At 43.3% G+C, this 18,770-nt stretch overlaps 1 non-coding gene across 1 annotated transcript; it reads left to right on the top strand.

Annotated features, from left to right (window-relative positions):
• The first annotated feature begins 4,088 nt into the window (after nucleotides 1–4,088).
• LOC125358891 lies at nucleotides 4,089–4,217 on the top strand. The gene has a single exon (XR_007212419.1). It is a non-coding gene; the product is annotated as a small nucleolar RNA SNORA40 (small nucleolar RNA).
• The last annotated feature ends 14,553 nt before the right edge of the window (nucleotides 4,218–18,770 follow it).

Genomic DNA, 18,770 nt, shown 5'->3' with positions numbered 1-18,770 from the left:
CTACAATTCATAGAGGTTACACAATACACTGCTGAACCATCAGTGGGTCATTGAAGAAATTAAAACAGAAATTCAAATGTTTATGGAATTCAACCAAGATGAGTACACAAAGTACCAGCTCCTTTGGGACACAGCCAACGCAGTACTCAGAGGAAAATTTATATCTCTGAGTGCATGCACCAACAAACTGGAGAAACAGCAACTCAATAATTTAAGGAAACACCTTAATCTCCTTGAAAGAGAACAACAAGCCAAACCCCAAGTCAATAGACATAAGGAAATAATTAAATTGGAATTAAATGAATTAGAATCCCCAAACTCAACCATGAAGATTTAAACCAGCATTGAAATAGAAACGGCAATAAGTGATCTCCTATCCAAGAAAAGCCCAGGTCCAGACAGATTCACAGCAGAATTCTACAAGGCCTTCAAAACAGAACTCACACCAATATTTCTCAAACTCTTCAATGAAATTAAAAGAGAAAGTTCACTACCAGACACATTCTATGAAGCCAATATAACCCTCATCCCCAAACCAGGCAGGGACTCATCACAAAAAGAGAACTATAGACCGATTTCCCTGATGAAAATTGATGCAAAAATTCTCAACAAAATTCTGGCCAATTGACTTCAACAGGTCATCAAAAAAAATCATACACTGGGACTGGGGATATGGCCTAGTGGCGAGAGAGCTTGCCTCGTATACCTGAGGCCCTGGGTTCGATTCCCCAGCACCACATATACAGAAAACGGCCAGAAGTGGCGCTGTGGCTCAAGTGGCAGAGTGCTAGCCTTGAGCAAAAAGGAAGCCAGGGCCAGTGCTCAGGCCCTGAGTCCAAGGCCCAGGACGGCCAAAAAAAAAAAAAAAAAAAAATCATACACCATGATCAAACTGGATTCATCCCAGGGATGCAAAGTTGGCTCAATATACACAAGTCAATTAATATAATCCACCACATCAACCGGAGCAAGGTAAAGAACCACATGTTTATATCTCTGGATACGGAAAAGGCATTCAATAAAATCCAGCACCCATTTATGCTAAAAGCCCTGGAAAAACTGGGATTCCAGGGAACACTCCTGAATATAATCAAGGCAGTTTATGACAAACCAACAGCAAGCATAATTCTAAATGGTGAAAAACTTAAGCCATTCCCTTTAAAATCAGGAGCAAGACAGGGTTGTCTGCGCTCTCCCCTTCTCTTCAACATAGTACTAGAATTCCTAGCCACAGCAATTAGGCAAGAAGAAAATATAAAGGGGATCCAAATAGGAAAAGATGAAGTTAAACTTTGTCTCTTCGCAGATGACATGATCCTATACCTAAAGAACCCTATAGACTCTACTCCCAAGCTACTAGAGCTGATCCAAAACTGTGGCAAAGTTGCAGGATATAAAATAAACCCTCGAAAATCAATGGCCTTTCTATATGCTAATGACCCAAACGCCGAGGCTGAAATCAGGAAAGCAACTCCTTTTGCAATAGCCTCAAAAAACATAAAATACCTAGGAATAACCTTAACCAAAGAAGTGAAAGACCTCTATGATGAGAACTTTAAAAACATGAAAAATGAAATTAAGGCAGAACTAAGGAAATGGAAAAACCTCCCATGCTCCTGGATTGGGAGGATTAATATAATCAAAATGGCAATATTGCCAAAGGCTATCTACAAATTCAATGCAACACCCATTAATATCCCAACACCATTTTTTAATGAAATAGAGGAAGCAATCCAGAAATACATATGGAACAATAAAAGACCCAGAATAGCAAAAACAATCCTAAGCAGAAAGAACAGTGCTGGAGGAATTACAATACCCAACTTCAAGCTGTATTATAAAGCTATAGTAATAAAAAACAGCTTGGTATTGGCACCGGAACAGGCCTGAAGACCAATGGAACAGAATTGAAGACCCAGAAATGAACCCACAGAACTATGCCTACTTAATCTTTGATAAAGGAGCTAAAACAATAGTATGGAGGAAAGATAGCCTCTTTAACAAATGATGCTGGCAAAACTGGTTCAACACATGCAACAAACTAAAACTAGATGCTTATATATCACCCTGCACCAAAATCAATTCCAAATAGATCAAAGACCTCGAAATTAAAACAGATACCCTGAAAACACTAAAGGAAGGAGTAGGAGAAACACTTGGGCTCCTTGGCACAGGATGAAACTTCCTTAACAAAGACCCAGAAATGCTACAAATCAAAGAAAGGATGGAAAAATGGGACTGCATCAAACTGCAGAGCTTCTGCAGGGCAAAGGACATAGCTCACAAGATAAACAGAAAGCCCACAGATTGGGAAAAGATCTTTACCGGCCATACAACGGACAAAGGCCTCATATCTAAAATATATGCAGAACTAAAAAAATTACATTCCTCCAAAACAAAGCTGCAAAGAACTAGTAGCCCCCTCAACAAGTGGGCTAAAGACTTACAAAGAGACTTCTCTGATGAGGAAATGAGAATGGCCAAAAGACATATGAAAAAGTGCTCTACATCACTGGCCATAAAAGAAATGCAAATCAAAACAGCATTGAGATTCCATCTCACCCCAGCAAGAATGTCCTATATCAAGAAAACTAACAATAACAAATGTTGGAGGGGATGTGACCAAAAGGGAACCCTACTTCATTGTTGGTGGGAATGTAAGCTGGTTCAGCCACTCTGGCAAGCAGTATGGAGATTCTTCAGAAGGCTAAACATAGAGCTCCCCTATGACTCAGCAGCCCCACTTTTGGGCATCTACCCAAAAGAACACAAACAAGAACACACTAAAGCTACCAGCACAACAATGTTCATCGCAGCACAATTTGTCATAGCGAGAATCTGGAACCAACCCAGATGCCCCTCAGTAGACGAATGGATCAGGAAAATGTGGTACATATACACAATGGAATTTTATACCTCTATCAGAAAGAATGACATTGCCCCATTTGTAAGGAAATGGAAGGACTTGGAAAAAATTATACTAAGTGAAGTGAGCCAGACTCAAAGAAACATGGACTCTATGGTCTCCCTCATAGGGAATAATTAGCACAGGTTTAGGCAAGTCACAGCAGAGGATCACAAGAGCCCAATAGCTATACCCTTATGAACACATAAGATGATGCTAAGTGAAATGAACTCCAGGTTATGAAACGATTGTTATATCACTGTTGTAACTACTTTCAACGTGCTATGTGTAACCGTAGCTTCTATTATTGATGATCTTCTTGTATCCCCTTCCTGTGGTTGTACCTGCACTATCTCTGTATCTTATCTGAGTACATTGGAAACTGTGTATACTGATATTAGAACTAGGAAACTGAAAGGGAATACTAAAATCAAGAGACACAGGGTAAAAAAGACAAATGACTACAAAAGCAATACTTGCAAAACTGGTATAATTGAACTGAACAACTCTTGGGGGGGAAGGGAAACGTGGAGGGGGGAGGGGGAATGAGGGAGGAGGTAACAAACAGTAAAAGAAATGTATCCAATGCCTAACGTATGAAACTGTAACCTCTCTGTATATCAGTTTGAAAATAAAAATTTTTTTAAAAAGAAAGCTGAAATGAGAGACAGGGCAAGAGGGCACTGGTGATGTGGGAGAACCTGGACGCTGCTCTCCCAGAAGCTCAGCAATCTCTGCTTTCCCTACATGCTTCAGTGAGCGAGTCACCTTCTCCTTTTCCTACCACTGGTCAAGTGTGGCTCAGGTGACTTACAAATGTATTCCTAGAGCTGAAAGCTGGCAGAGCTCAACTTCGCAGTGGAACAGAAGCTTTGCGCCTTTAGAATTTGAGACGTTAATAGAACACATCAGTAGAGCTAAACTGTGGAAGCAGACACACAGGATAAATCATGGCCAGTGCAATGGTAGTGCACAGGGCACTAGGCATGAAGATGAAGGACTCCAAAGAGAAAAGGTTTTTGTGTGAATTTAAAAGAACATTATTAATTTGGGAGCATCTGCACAGTAACTGTTGAAATCGGGAATCCAGAAAATTATCAAGGAAAAGAAAAGCCTTTGAAAGATGCTCATAATCGATCATTTAAAGATACTAGGAACAGAAGCACGTGTGTGTGTACGTGTGTGTGTGTGTGTGTGTGTGTGTTTAGTTTTGTAACAAAGCCTTATAGACAGGTGCAAATAGTAAAGCCTCTTTTGCAACCCAGAACTCATTGTTGAATATAAGACTTTGGTGCATGTAAGAACGAATATGATTCCTACAGCAGTTGGCAGTATGGGGGTTTGTTAATTCATACAGGTTGGCCCTACGAACAAAGTTGATGTAAAAGCTAAAATAAAATAAAAAAGATACTAGGAACAATAAAGAATTAAGAAAAGGCAGGGAGCTGGGGATATGGCCTAGTGGCAAGAGTGCCTGCCTCATATACATGAGGCCCTGGGTTCGATTCCCCAGCACCACATATACAGAAAATGGCCAGAAGTGGCGCTGTGGCTCAAGTGGCAGAGTGCTAGCCTTGAGCAAAAAAAAAAAAAGAAGCCAGGGACAGTGCTCAGGCCATGAGTCCAAGCCCCAGGACTGGACAAAAAAAAAAAAAAAAAAAAAAAAAAAAAACCAAAAAAAAAAAAAAGAAAGAAAAGGCAGGGTCACAGAACAGAGAAGCTGCTGTGGCTGGAATGTAATTGTCCCCTCTGAAAGCCATATTCAAATTTGATGGCCATTGTGGTAGTATTGGAAGGTGAAGCCCACAGGGATGTGTTTGGGCCACGAGGATGAATTGGTTCTCAAGAATTAGTTCTCATGGATGACTTTTCTGACAAGTCTAAGTTATCACTCTTAGGAGACTGATGTCTAGATCTAGGAGCCAAAATAAACCTCTCTTTTTTTTTTTTTTTATAAATCACCTAGTTCCAAGTCTTCTATTATAATAATGAATGAACTGAATGAATGAATGAGTAAATGAAATGAATGAATGAATAAATAAAACGAATTAAGACAGAAGTCCATTAAAAAAAACTTTGAAGAGAAAACCTACTGAATTTGAGGAGACAGAAGTTATCAATGAACTTGCAAATAGCAAAAAATGCTAAACAAAAGATAGAGAAAGGGAAATGATAGAAATGGTGAAGAAGCCGACACTCACATCCCTTGCGTTCATCCTGAGTTCCTGCTCACTCTCCAGTGTGGACTCTGCTTCTCTTTAAGAACTACAAAAGACCATTCTGCCCACAGGGAAGGGAATTAATAATCATTAAGGAAGCTCTCAACTCTTGAGTTAATGTATAAATACCTGGGCTTCCTTGCCCAGGATTTGAAGCAGGACAATTCAGAGGCATGCATTTTGTACCATTTCCCACAGTCTCCTCCCTGTCCAGAGGTCCAGTTACCCACTGTGGTCACTGGCTGGATAGCCATACCTTCTTAGCACTGTTCCTTTCCTTATCTAGCTTCTCTTGTCTCCTAGCAGTGTTTTTCATGTGCTTCCAAATAAATAACTTCTACTTAAACAAATAAAGGAGCATAATTTATGGCCCAAACTAGGACACCAGGTAATATGATAAAGGAAGAGGAACATTGGTAATTATCAAGGCAAAGACCACTGGCACAAAGTAGGACTTTGCATGCCTGGGGACATGACTTTTTAGTAACGGCCTCTCCTTTAATAACAGAGTGACACAGAGGGAAGGAGAGAGAGAGAGATTTCAAATACCAATCCCTTATAATAACAGATGTTAATATAAGATGTGCAGAGTGAGGATGCTTTTCACTTAGTGAGCATTCGTGCCCCATGCACTCTCCCCCAGAGGGCTCTGGAAAGGAACATGTCAGTTCCAAAGCACACCCATATCTCAGGAGGAGAATGGACCATAAGAAGTAGGTCAGTGTCTAGCCTGCAGGAAAACAAAGCTCAGGCATTTCTGACATCCTGTGATTCAGGCTCCAAGGCTGGAAGCAATCCTGTCAACCATATTCAGTAAAATGTTCATCTTAAAGCATCACTGGGTACCCTCTTCTTGCTTTCTCTCAGTTTCCATTAGTGATGTCAGAGCCTGCCTTGCAGGAGCTGCTCAGGCAGTCAGACCTTTGACAGTGCTTCATACCCTCGTGGTCCCTGTATCCTCAGGGAAACTGTGCTTATACCAGGGTTTTTTTTTTCTTTTTTACTAAGACCTTTCCACTTCACATGCTTCCCTGTCTGAACTTTTACATCTCCTCCAAGGAGATGTTCTGTCTAACAAAGTCTCTCAAGAAAACCATTCCATTTGCTTGTCTGATGGGGATGAACAGTCTGAGTGTGAACTTGACCATGCATGTATTAATTTCGTCTTTGATTTTAGATGGGAATTGCAATGGAATGCTTATGGGGTGGCTTCAGGCCCTGGCTGGGGCACAGGCCTCTGCTCTCTAGCACCAGGTATCAAGCTGGTCTGTGGTCCTGGCTGTTTCCAGTGGCTCCCAAAATGTTCCATCCTGGGAGATGGGTCTCATCCTCCTGTCACTCTGACTTGCAGTGGCTCTCACTTAAATTTAGCATTGATACACCATATCAGTAGGGAGACTGGCACATGCTGTGCTAAGCATCTTATATAGACTAATGCACTTGATTCTTACAGCAGTTCTCTGAAGTACATCCTATTAACCTTGCCTTGTTGCTAAAAGGCTTCTCATGCTCTCTCAGATGGTTGTGCTTACAGTTTGTGCAACTGCAGACAGAAAAGAGCCCGGGGTACTCCACTGGGTATCTAGGTAGAGCTAGGCTGGCTGGTTTTGCTTTTTTGTTGTTTTAAGTTTTGGTTGTAGGGCTGGAACTCAAGGCATGGATGCCGTCTCTGAGCGCTTTTGCTCAAGGCTAGTGCTCTATTGCTTTGAACTACAGCTCCACTTCCAGTTTTCTGGTGGTTAATTGGCAATAAGAGTCTCATAGACTTTCCTGCCTAGGCTAACTTTGAACCACAATCCTCAGATCTCAGCCTCCCGAGGAGCTAGGATTATAGGCATGAGCCATCAGCACCCAGCCCTGACTGGGTTTCTTGAGGAAGGAACTTCTCTATTGAGGTGCAATGCCAGAGTTCCTTAGCTTTAATGGACTCAGTTGTGTAACTACATTCCTACCTCAGACCTCAGTGCCTCTGGTATGATCTGATGTCCGGAGGAGTTTGTCAGTGTAAGGGTTGCAGAAAGGAGACCACCATGTGATTCAAGTGGAAGAGAGTTTATTAGGAGAACCAAACTGCAGACCTGCTCCAGATCTATGTGTGCGGAGCATAGGGTATAGTGTGTTTATTAGGAGAACCAAACAGCTGACATGCTCCAAATGTATGTGTAAGAGCGTAGGGTATAGAGTGTAACGAGTAGCGCGCTGCAGCCTGACTGATGACAAAGAGGGAGAGAGATCACCTAGGGAAAAGTGAGGAGGAGGTGTGGCCGCAGCAGATGGGGAAGTAACCTCAGAGCATGGAGTCCTTTTGCTGACTCAAAGTCAGGTAATTGATAGGTGATTACAATTGTAGGGGATTACGTGTTTAGGGCAGGTGATACATAGATGTGTTGTCCTTTATGAAAGGTGGGGAGGGGGAGAGGGCTGTTCTCCCAGGCAGGCCTAACAATCAGGACACCAAACCATCCTCACTAAGTTTCCATGCTCACTAAGCTCCTTCCCTGTCCTCAGCTCTATCTCATCATGGAAGTGGCTTCCCCTAGTTGTTTATGGAGGCACCACAAATGGAGACCTTCTCTAGTCCTTCCCTGGAGGCTTTGGCCTGTAGCCTTCTTAGTAGTACAGGTGTTCCATTCTTTTCTAGGGTGGAAGTTTATCACAGCTGAGTCACAGTGATTCAACTCTGCCTCTTCTGTTGCTTAGCAGAAAGACCCAGCTGTAAGGTACATGGGAATGAAATAGGAGAGTTCAGTCATGCAAACAGGAAAAGAGCAATGTCTGGTAAGGGAATTGCAAATCACATATTTGCAGAAGAGATGATAGGCTGGATGCATTAAATACAATAGTACTTACATTTTAATTTCTATTCTTCCTTAAAGAGTCCCCCTGAAAATTGAAATGTATCAACTCTGCTGTGCAAAGTATATTCTAGCATTGAACTACACAATATATAGGAGGGGGCTTGAGCGGGGTTATTTCAGAGCCAAGGATTTCTCATCTTCCTTTCTCATGTCCCTTTTCCTTATCAAACATCAGTGGAGGGGCTGGGAATATGGCCTAGTGGCAAGAGCGCGTGCCTCCTACACATGAAGCTCTCGGTTCGATTCCCCAGCACCACATATATGGAAAACGGCCAGCAGGGGCGCTGTGGCTCAGGTGGCAGAGTGCTAGCCTTGAGCAGGAAGAAGCCAGGGACAGTGCTCAGGCCCTGAGTCCAAGGCCCAGGACTGGCCCAAAAAAAAAATCAGTGGAATTTTGAGGGACTAATGGTTTCACACACACACACACCCTTTACAAAATGATCTGGTGCCAAATGAATGACTTACAGCAACTCTTCTCTCAAGCTCTACCAAGTCGTTTACCTTTCCAGGCAGATTTTGGACATAAACACTCAAAATAATAATAGTAAGCATTGCTGGGTGCTGGTGGCTCCCACCTGTAATCCTAGCTACTCAGGAGACTGAGATCTGAGGATCTTGGTTCAAAGCCAGCCTAGGCAGAAAAGTTCACAAGACTCATCTCCAATAAACCACCTGAAAAACAGAAGTGGTGCTGTGTGGCTCAAAGTGGTAGAGCACTAGCCTTAAGCTGAAGAGCTCAGGAACAGTTCCCAGGCCCAGAGTTCAAGCCCCACGACCAACAATACAATAATAATAATAATAGTAAGCATCATCAGCACTGATAATAGTAACAGCCAGCATCTTACAGAAGGCATTAGCTAGAGCATTTTGGTCACAAGCAACAGAAACTCGATCTGGCTAGTTAAAGCAGAAAAGGGAGACACTGGAAATCGTAGAAGATGAGAGCATCTCTCCATTTAGTTCCTCTTGATCTTTGGCGCTCTCATCCACCAGCCACTGAGAGCATTGTCTTCTTCAGAAAATTGCCCTCTGTCAACAGGGGCCCCTCACCTAGAAGACTATCTTTCTCTTCCCATTTGATAAAAATTGAAGCTCTGCCAAATGGTAGAACTTACTCAGGTATGGTTCATACTCATAGTGTCCTGGGCTAAGGTCAGAGGCCAGCTGAGACAAATTCCACTCAGCTCTTTCCCCACTTATTCTGTCTCCCTCATGTCCTTAAGATTTCACAAACAACCCCACCTCAGGCTCTGTTTCTAAGGAATCCCACCTAAGACAAAAGGACACTGGGAAGCCCACAGAATTGAGAGGGGACAGGACACATGGCCACTCTAGAAAGCACAGGGAAGAAATTGACAGGTGGTAATCTTTTGTGTGCCATCCTCACAATGAGTCAGCTCCTGCTATTTCCATAGTCAACCAAAGATAAACATTTTCCTAAAACGATCTAACTGGTTTATTCTGAGACACACGCCAGTTCATCATAGAGGGTCCCATCAAACTACATGGGTTCCTCAGGGAACTGTTTGAATACTTTACCAATGGAATGGCAATGTCATCTAGACAAATACCACTGCAATCAATCCTTAGGACAACCTTGAGGGACATGATACTATAGTTGTTACACAAATGAAGAAATTGAGATACCGTTCAGGAAAAGCCAAGGAGATAGTACAGACTTCTTCTCAAATTTTCTTGTTTAAAAGAACCTACTTTGAAGGGTTGACTCCCAACATCTATCAGACCCCTATTGGCAGGTCGACCCAGCTCAGAAACTCCATGCTGCCTTATTCTGTTTTGTGCTGCTATAACAGAATACCAGAGGCTGGGTAATTAGTAATGAACAGAAATGTATTTCTTACCATTCTGGAGGCTGGGAAAGTCCAACATGGAGAGATCAGCATTTTTTCCAGTGCTTTCTTCTACATCATAACATGGTGCAAAGCATTACATAGTAGAAAGACAGAAAGAGAAAGAGAGGGATCAAGGGAGAGAAGGAGAGAGGTGGGCGGAGAGAGGATGAGAAGGAACAAGGGTACAGAATTCCTCCTTTGACAATAAATTCATCACTACTATAATGAGCCTTCACTCATGATAATGAGTGGACTAAATACTTATCATTAAACTCCACCTCCAATACTGTAGTAAGAGGATTAAGTCTCCACCACACACTGGGGTGGGGACATTCAAACAATACAAAGCCCTTAGCAGTTGTTGGTTCAGGAGTCTGCCTGGTTCTTGCCTTGGAGACATGATGAGGATTTTCATGGGCCTCTGAGAACTGTCTCTCCCTGAGATTCAAGAAGGGACCATTCCCAACTCTTCCTCTAGACACTGCTAAGGCTGAGCCTAACAAACAACTGTCTCCAACCTCTGTTCTGCTCGTCCCTGGGTCAAATTCAACATGAGGAGGTGACAGGACCAAGAGCATCTCAGAGATGTGGAGCAGAGCCCTTCCCATGTCCTGCCTAAGGTCCACTGAAACTCTGGTCTCACTAACAAGGCAAAATAATATTCCTTGTTGATAAGATACAGCTCAAAGGGTTGAGGGCATGGCTCATGTGTCTAGCAAGCATAAGGCCCTTTCAAATCCTAGTATAAAAAAAGACAAAGTTCAAGTGGGGATTGCTGTCACTCTTAGCCAAAAGTATCTTAGCTGACACCCTCTCTTCTCTGGGTTAAAGAAAGTGCCAAAGGAATAAGGACACTTTCCAAGGCAAGTTCCAGCACAACTCCTGACTTTAAAAATAGCCATTTACTAGCTATGTAACCTGGGGCAAGTCATCCCACCTCTCTGAATCACAGCTTCCTCCTAAGAGAAATAGAGCCAATCTCTGGAAGTCCTCCCTGTGGAGGACCCACTGGATGAAGCAATTATAACCACCACCACCAGGCTCAGGATAAGCACTCCAAAATAGGTAGATACTAGGTTTTCTTTGGGGAGAAAAGTTAAAATGGAATTAAAAGGTGAATATCTAGTTCATCACTGGGTTCAAGCTTACAATACTAGTACGTAGGAGGCTGAGATCTAAGGATTGCTATTAGAAGCCAGTCTGTGCAAAAAACGTCTGTAAGACTATTATCTCCAACTAACCACCAAAAAGTTTGGAAATGGAGCTGTGGTTCAAGTAATAGAGTGCCAGCCTTGAGCAAAAAAGCAAATCTGGACCCTGAGGCCCTTAGTTCAAGCGCCCCCCCCCCCACACTAAATATCTATTTATATTAACAGTCTTTAACATTGTTAGTGACTTGTTTCTTTGTAGTACAATATGCTTTTAATGACATTACAAACTAGAGAAGTAAATCAAATAAGGCTGCATAGGTGATATCATCTGCACATTTCACAGAGAAATCATGTACAATAATATACTAATCACTCCAGATACATGGTATTTTTATAGTAAAGGCTATTCATGACATGTCCATTCTCTGCACCTCCATATCGTGTCTCAGTTTCTCCACACAGGAGCCAAACTCAGCATCATCAGTCCCATGGTATAATATAGGAGGAAATCCATGTACAAGTTTGACCAAGCTTAAATTTTGAACTTCTAAAAAGCAGAGGTTGTGTGTGTTTGAATCATTCCCAGTATGCTTCCAGGAAAATGAGAACACTTAATATATTCTTAGCTCAGTAGTTTTTAACCACAGTAAAAAATCAAATCTGACTGCAGTGGTTCTTAAGTGTTCTGGAGTCATGAACCCTTTTTGAATTAAATGAATGTTATGGAGTAGTTCCTAGATAAATGCACAGCCAAGCAAAATGTTCAAACCTTTGATCTCTCCCTCTCCCTTAGGATGAGACTCTGAATTAAAGACTCAAATAAACCAAAGCTGGGTGCAGTGGTGTATACCTGTAATGCCAGTGACTCTTAGAGGATAACAGTTCAAGGTGAATCTGGGCAAGAAGTTAGTGAGATGCCATTGCAAAATACAAGCCTATAGTGGCGGCCTGTGTCTATGATCCCAGCTATGTGATAAGAAGCATAAATATGAGGGCCGCAATCTGAGGCCAGCCTGGGCCAAACATTACACTTTAACTGAAAGTCAGGCACAGGGAGACATATATGGAAGTTAGGTCTAAAAACACAAGGTATTTAGCTCTCTGTAGAGTCTATTTAAAGATAACATATATATATATATATATACATAAAGATAACATATATATACACATATACATATTTGACATATTTTCAAAAACTTCCAGGCACTGGTGGTTCATGCCTATAATCCTAGCTACTCAGGAGGCTAAGATCTGAGGATAGCAGTTTGAAGCCAGCCAGGCAGAAAAGTCTGTGAGAATCTAATCTCCAATAAACTACTCAGAAAAAGCCAGAAGTAGTGCTGTGGTTCAAGTGGTAGAATGCTAGTCTTGAGCACAAAGAGGCTCAGGGATAGCGCCTGGGCCCTGAGTTTAAGCCCCAGGACTGACAAAAACAAAAACTAAAGTGAAAAAGGAGGTTGTATCTCAAATGGTAAAGCAAATTATAGCATAAACCATTGTATTAAATTAATATTATATTAGTGACATAGTAATGAATTATTTTCATATTGCCTAACAATGTTTTTTCATTTATACAGTTTATAAATAAATAAAATAGAGTGTTATTATGGATTTTTTAAAAGCAGGAAAATGCAAAGCAGAAAGGGATGATTGAGTACAATGGTAGAGTACTTACCTAGCAAGAGCAAGAATAGAGCAGGTTCAAACCCCAGTACCACCTAAATAAACAAAAACAGTTCTTGAGTACTCCTTCCTTGTATGTACCAGAGCCTTAGAGTAAAGGATTATACTTTGCTTTTTGTGGAGGTTCAGAGATGATAATCTCATAGCATTCATGACACCACACAGCTAAGGGGTTTCACTCTCGTAGCATATCACCCCCTCGTTCCTTCCTAACCTGCCAGCCAAGGTCACAGGCAAGTGCAAGCTTTCCCATGTCACCTCTGCCAGTGGAGAAACTGAGACCCTGTGAAGAGGGGCATCATGAGAAGTCAAGTCAATCCCTCTGAGCCCAGGGAGGCCTCAGATTTTGGTTCCTTCCTTTCTCTTTTCTCTTAAGTGTGTTCAGCATTGCAGTATACTTGGCTTTTTCCAGGAATGACAGTGTGTAATAGGAGAGGAAGAGCCATAGCAAACATGTCTGGGTTTGAATTCTAGTCCCAGTAGTCAGATGCTTGGGTGTTCTAAGCTTCAGCTTCCTCAGGTATAAAATGCAGCTATCTGGATGTTCATTGTGGGGTCATCCTGCAGATTGGATGGGGCCTGTGTCAAGGCAATAGCCAGTCCAGCTACAAGTGGCTCATGCCTGTAATGCTAGCTACTCAGGAGGCTGAGATCTGATGATGGAGATTCAAAGCCAATCTGAATGAACATAAGATTCTGATCACCAATTAATCAGCAAAAAAGCTAGAAGTAGAGACGTAGCTCAAGTGATAGAGTCTTGAGCAAAAGAGCCAACAGTAAAAAGTAAAAGCATGAAGCCTTGAATTCAAACCCCAACACTGACACAAGTTAATTAATTAATTTTTCTAAGAAATAGCACAGCCAGCTCAGGGCCTACACGGTATGAGCACTGGATAAAGGTCGCTCGTTGACAGGTCTGAACTATTTCAGGACATCAAATGAGAATCCCCTAGTGGAAAAAAATAAAAGTCCTGCTCGGGAGCAAGAGAAGCCTGAGCTCACAAAGAGCCCATGAGTCTCCTCTTCAGTCCATTTGGCTCACACTCATTTCTGTCTTCTTATTGAAAGGGGGAAATTTTTCCCCTGGCAAAAACAACTATCCAAATCTCTGAATCCAGTCCCAGAAACAAGCTTTACAAATTCTGGACATCCTAGCAAAAGCAGCACACATAGGAAACATGGAGGTTGTGCAAAGGTTAATTAACCACGTGGGCCCTGCCTTGTGACCCTGAAGCCTTTGCCAGGGGCTGGATTTCCTCACCACCTTCATTCTAGTTCTGTGGAAAGAACCATGAAGGAAACTTTTTTAGTGGATTCCTTCAGCTGATCTAGCTGATAACCCCTCTAGAAGTGGATACCTAATTTTAGATCTCATCCCCTCCACCTTTATAAAATCAAATAAACAGAGAGGGGAGAACCCCGCTAGACCTTCTGGCCCAAGAGCCAGTGGGATTGACCAGAATGTTCCCTAAGCCACCCCAAAAAGTCAGGTTCCTTGTCAATGGGATGTTTGTTTTTCTGCTGAAGAATTCACTCCTGATGGTGCCAACTATCCTTTCTTTCTATGCCAGGGTGGAGCTGACCTAGGTAGGTCAGCCTGTCACTTGGCTCTAGACTGCTGTTTTGGGGTGCTGGGCCATCAGGAAGAAGAAAAGAGGGAATGCAGTGATCTTAGCCTGAGCATCCCTCCTCCAGGGGCATAGTACAGGGGTCATGAGGCTGGCTTCAATCCAGACTCTGCAACTCCAGCCTCATCTCCAAGCCCCTCTTCCAGTCCCTCCCTAAGATGTTGTCCCACTGCCATTAGCCAGAGAATAAAAGCTCTTGTGCTTGCTGACTCCTGGATAGACACTCAAAAGATCAGGAACTTCCAATTCCACCAACAATTAGATTCTATATCCCAATGGGAAATCATATGTGTGTGTGCACACATACATGCATGCATGCAAGTGATTTCCTGTTCCTCCTGTCTTCATACATGCAGGGCCTTTGTATGTGCAGGGCCTTTGCATGTACAGGGCTTTTGTGCTGTTAGCATTTACAGTGCACTGATCCCTTCTCGAGAATCTTCCCTTCAGCCTTCACTCAACCTGAGGAAGAGACGAAGCAGCTGCAGAAGAAGGTGGAAAACGTCTCCCATGGTCATCCAGAGTAATAAGATTTGAGCCCACCACTGCTGATGCTTTGCCGTTGTTCTCTGCTAGCCTCACTGGTTTCATAAGCAGATGGCCCCTTGTGGTGCAGTTTTCTCATCTGTAAAATGGGTTGTTTAGTTTGCATAAATTGGTGCTTGTTAACAGCATCATGGTGTGAGGCATGGCAATGTCAGGCAAGTGAGACATGGAGGGAGACATCTGTGGAGTAAGAGAACATTCAGATGTTGATGTATGTGAGATTTCTTACCTGTACACCTGGATTGCCGTGTGTGTGTGTGTGTGTGTGTGGTATGTGTGTGGTGTGTGTGTGTGCGCGCATGTGCATGTGTGCATGTGCATGCAGGCAAGTGCATGTGCGTGCCAGTCCCAGGGCTTGAACTCAGGGCTTGGACACTGTTCTTGAGCTTTTATTCCCCAGGCTATTGTTCTACCACTTGAGCCTACCTGCGCTCTATTTCTGGCTTTTTTTCCCAGTTAATTGGCATTAAGAGTCTCGTGGATTTTTCTGCCCAGGCTGACTTCAAACTACAATCCTTAGATCTCAGTCTCCTGCGTAGCTAGACTTACAGGTATGAACCACTGGCACCTGGCTGGCCTTCCCTTTTTGATCACAGTGTTTTGGCTCCCTTCACTGCCCACTGCTACCTACTGCTCAGGTTTGCCTGCACCCCTCCCTCTCCTGTCACAGAGAACTAAGATGTTAATAGCACTAGAATGATGACAAATCCAGGTGTTTATTGTCTCGGGCACATTTGCCTTTTTTTAATTCTTAGAATGAGAAAGCTAGATCTAAAGGATGCTATGACTTGTAGTTGGTTTCCAGGCACTGAGTCTTTTGGGGTCCTGCCATGTAGAGGCAGCTTTGGGAGGCCCCAGGCAAAACCCAGGGGCCTCATTAACCAGGAAGTACTGATGGCTTTTTGGTGAGAAGTGGAAGTCCAGGGGGACCTACATCCATCCTTGGCCAGAAGCAAAGCTGGACTTTTTACTCTTCTCACCTCATCCACAGCATTTGCTCCATTCTGCCAGACTCCCTAAGTGTCCACTGAGTGACATCTCTCCAACGCGGTTCCACAGTGAGACTTCCTACCCAATGGTACCTCACCTAACATCACATCACCCCCCTAAACAAGCCCTCTTATGACAGACCGCCTCCCCAACCCTCTTCCTGCCCTCTACCCTCACATCCTCCATCCAAGTATCTCACAGATGCCATCTATCACTATTCACTCTGTAAACATTCAAGACTTGATTACAGGAGGGCACTACACTGTTACTGAAAGGATATGTTCCGGCCATCCCAGAGGACCATGTGGAGATAATCACAGACAGGAGAAGGTTCATAAGGAAGTTTAATAGTGGGGCCATAGTTCCCACCGGAGAGGGAGTTACATGGCGTCTGCACCTTATCCAGGTGGCAGCTTCTCTCTCTGGGGGTAAAGGGGAAATAGGGAGGTAGTGAGTAGGAGTGGCTCATTAGGTATGGGTGGATCTGGGGGCTAATGGGAGGAGCTGAGGACTTGAGGCTAGGGAAATGCTAACAGTTCCTGCCTGTGACCTCTGTGTCTTGACTCTGGGCCCCCTATGGCTTGCTTTGATATGACCTTTCTTGATTAACAGTTCTCCCCACCATTATTCTTTCTCACATCCCTCTAATCTCTCCCCAAGGCTGCCAGAGGAGATCAAGCTATTTTGATCATATTTCTTTCTCCTTCCCTTGTAACCCCCGCCTTACCATCAGGGAAAACTCAGAAAGGTAAATGATATGACAGAGTTGAGGAAACAATGACGTTTGAAAACTCTTGGCTATGCAGCAGGTGTTCAAGAACAACATGTTGGGTTCATCTGATTTGTCTGGCTTTTGCCAAGTGAGCGAGATGGCAGTGACCAGTGGCTTCTTACTTTTAGATAATGCCTAGTTCTTATCATGACAACCTGGAGCCTCTCTGTGTCGTTTCTTCTTGCCCATGTGATGTTGGGGAGCTCTGCCTCTCATGGAATCAAGTGAGTTATGCCTCCAGAAGTGTTAGCTAGAGAGGGGCCTTAGAAACCATCACACCCAACACCCTCATTTTAAAGATAAGGAAACTGAAGTCTGGAACAACAATGTACTCCATTCCCAACAACTAGTGGCAAAATGTGGAGCTGCAGGTTTGCTAACAGCTCTCTCCTACTGTGAAAGAAGTGAGGCATGCACACAGAAAAGAAACCAGCTTAAAGAAAGTTCAAAAGTGAACGCTCTTGTTACCACCAGTCTCACCAGACCATAGAACATTCTAGCATCCCAGACATTCCCTTTCATGATTCTTTTCCTGACTCCCACCAGAAGACTACTTTTATCCCAACTTCAAGGAAATCTTTTTTGCCTGTGCAAGTCCTTGGGCTTGAACTCAGGGCCTAACACTTGTGCTTGGCTTTTTCATTCAAAGCTGGTGCTCTACCACTTGAGCCACACACCTCCACTTCTGGCTTTTTGCTGGTTAATTGGAGATATGTCTTTTGAACTTCTCTGCCCAGGCTGGTTTTAAACCATGATCCACAGATCTCAGCTTTCTGGCTAGGATTACAGATGTGAGCCACCAACACCTGACCTTTGATGGGACTCTGGTTTTCATAATCTCATCACCAAAGCATGCACCCTAAACACTATATCTGGGTTTTTACTGACTTTGAATTTTGTTTTCTTTTTTTTTTCTTTTTTCTTTTTGGCAGTCCTGGAGCTTGGACTCAGGGCCTGAGCACTGTCCTTGGCTTCTTTTTGCTCAAGGCTATCACTCTACCACTTGAGCCACAGCGCCACTTCTGGCCCTTTCCATATATGTGGTGCTGAGGAATCGAACCTAGGGCTTCATGTATACGAGCAGAGCACTCTTGCCTCTAAGCTATAATCCCAACCCCACTGACTTTGAATTTTGTGATGTAACATTACACTGGACTCTTTCCATCTCACTTCTGTCACTAATTACCATGGTGTGAATGTCATCTATGTTGTCACTATAACTGGCTTCATTCAGTCCCAAGGTTGTATAGTACTGTACTAAGTTGGAGAATGAATGTCTCCTCAAATTTCATGTCTACCCAGAACCTAAGAATGTGACCTTACTTAGAAACAGACACTTTGCAAGTATGGTCAGTTAAATTAGTATGAGGTCATACTGGATTAGGGAGGCCCTAAATCTGATGATTGGCATTGTGACTACAAGGCCTAATGCATACAAAGATAAACAGGGAGACGACCACGTGACACTAGAAGTCAATACTGTTAGATGCAGCTCTCAGAGAAGGACTGCCAAGGACTGTCAGCTTCTACTGGAAGCGAGGAGTGAGACATGGACAGAGTCTCCTTCAGAGGCTCCTGCAGGACCCTTGGATTTTATACATCTTGCATTATAAAAGAATCAATTCCTGCTATTTGAACCCACTTAGCCTGTGGTCCTAGGAAATGAATACAACATTCTACCAGAGAAATCAGTCATGACTTGCTAGCAAGTAGACCAGCATTTCCTGATCTGTTCTGTAGCTGAGGTAGTTTTGAACTATTGTGAGTAAATGCAGCTTTGAACACTGTTGTCTAGTACATATGGCATGTGTTTCTCTGGATGCCAGGCCTCCATCTCCACCCTTCTTCCTGGCAGTCCAGGGAAGGAGCCACACTGAGGTACAGGAGAAAGGATAGTATCAGCACACTGGGCCTGCCTCAGCACCAGCCCAAATCAATTCATCCTCAGTTCTCCTGCCTGATTCCATCCCTGCCGCGCTTTGACCCTGACCCTAGCCATCACTTCCTGTTTGTAGGCACCTCCCACTGACTTCCTCTGCAGACCATCTATCCAGCCAGTATCTGATCTCCTTTTCCAGTCCTTTTTTTTTCTTTTGTTGGTCAACAGGGTTTGGGGGATAGTGCCCATTTTTTGTGTGTATGTGCCAGTACTGACTTGAGCACAG

This window comes from Perognathus longimembris, chromosome 10 (assembly GCF_023159225.1).
Source record: "Perognathus longimembris pacificus isolate PPM17 chromosome 10, ASM2315922v1, whole genome shotgun sequence".
Taxonomy (NCBI): Eukaryota; Metazoa; Chordata; class Mammalia; order Rodentia; family Heteromyidae; genus Perognathus; species Perognathus longimembris.
This window is presented reverse-complemented; position numbering and strand designations above follow the sequence as displayed.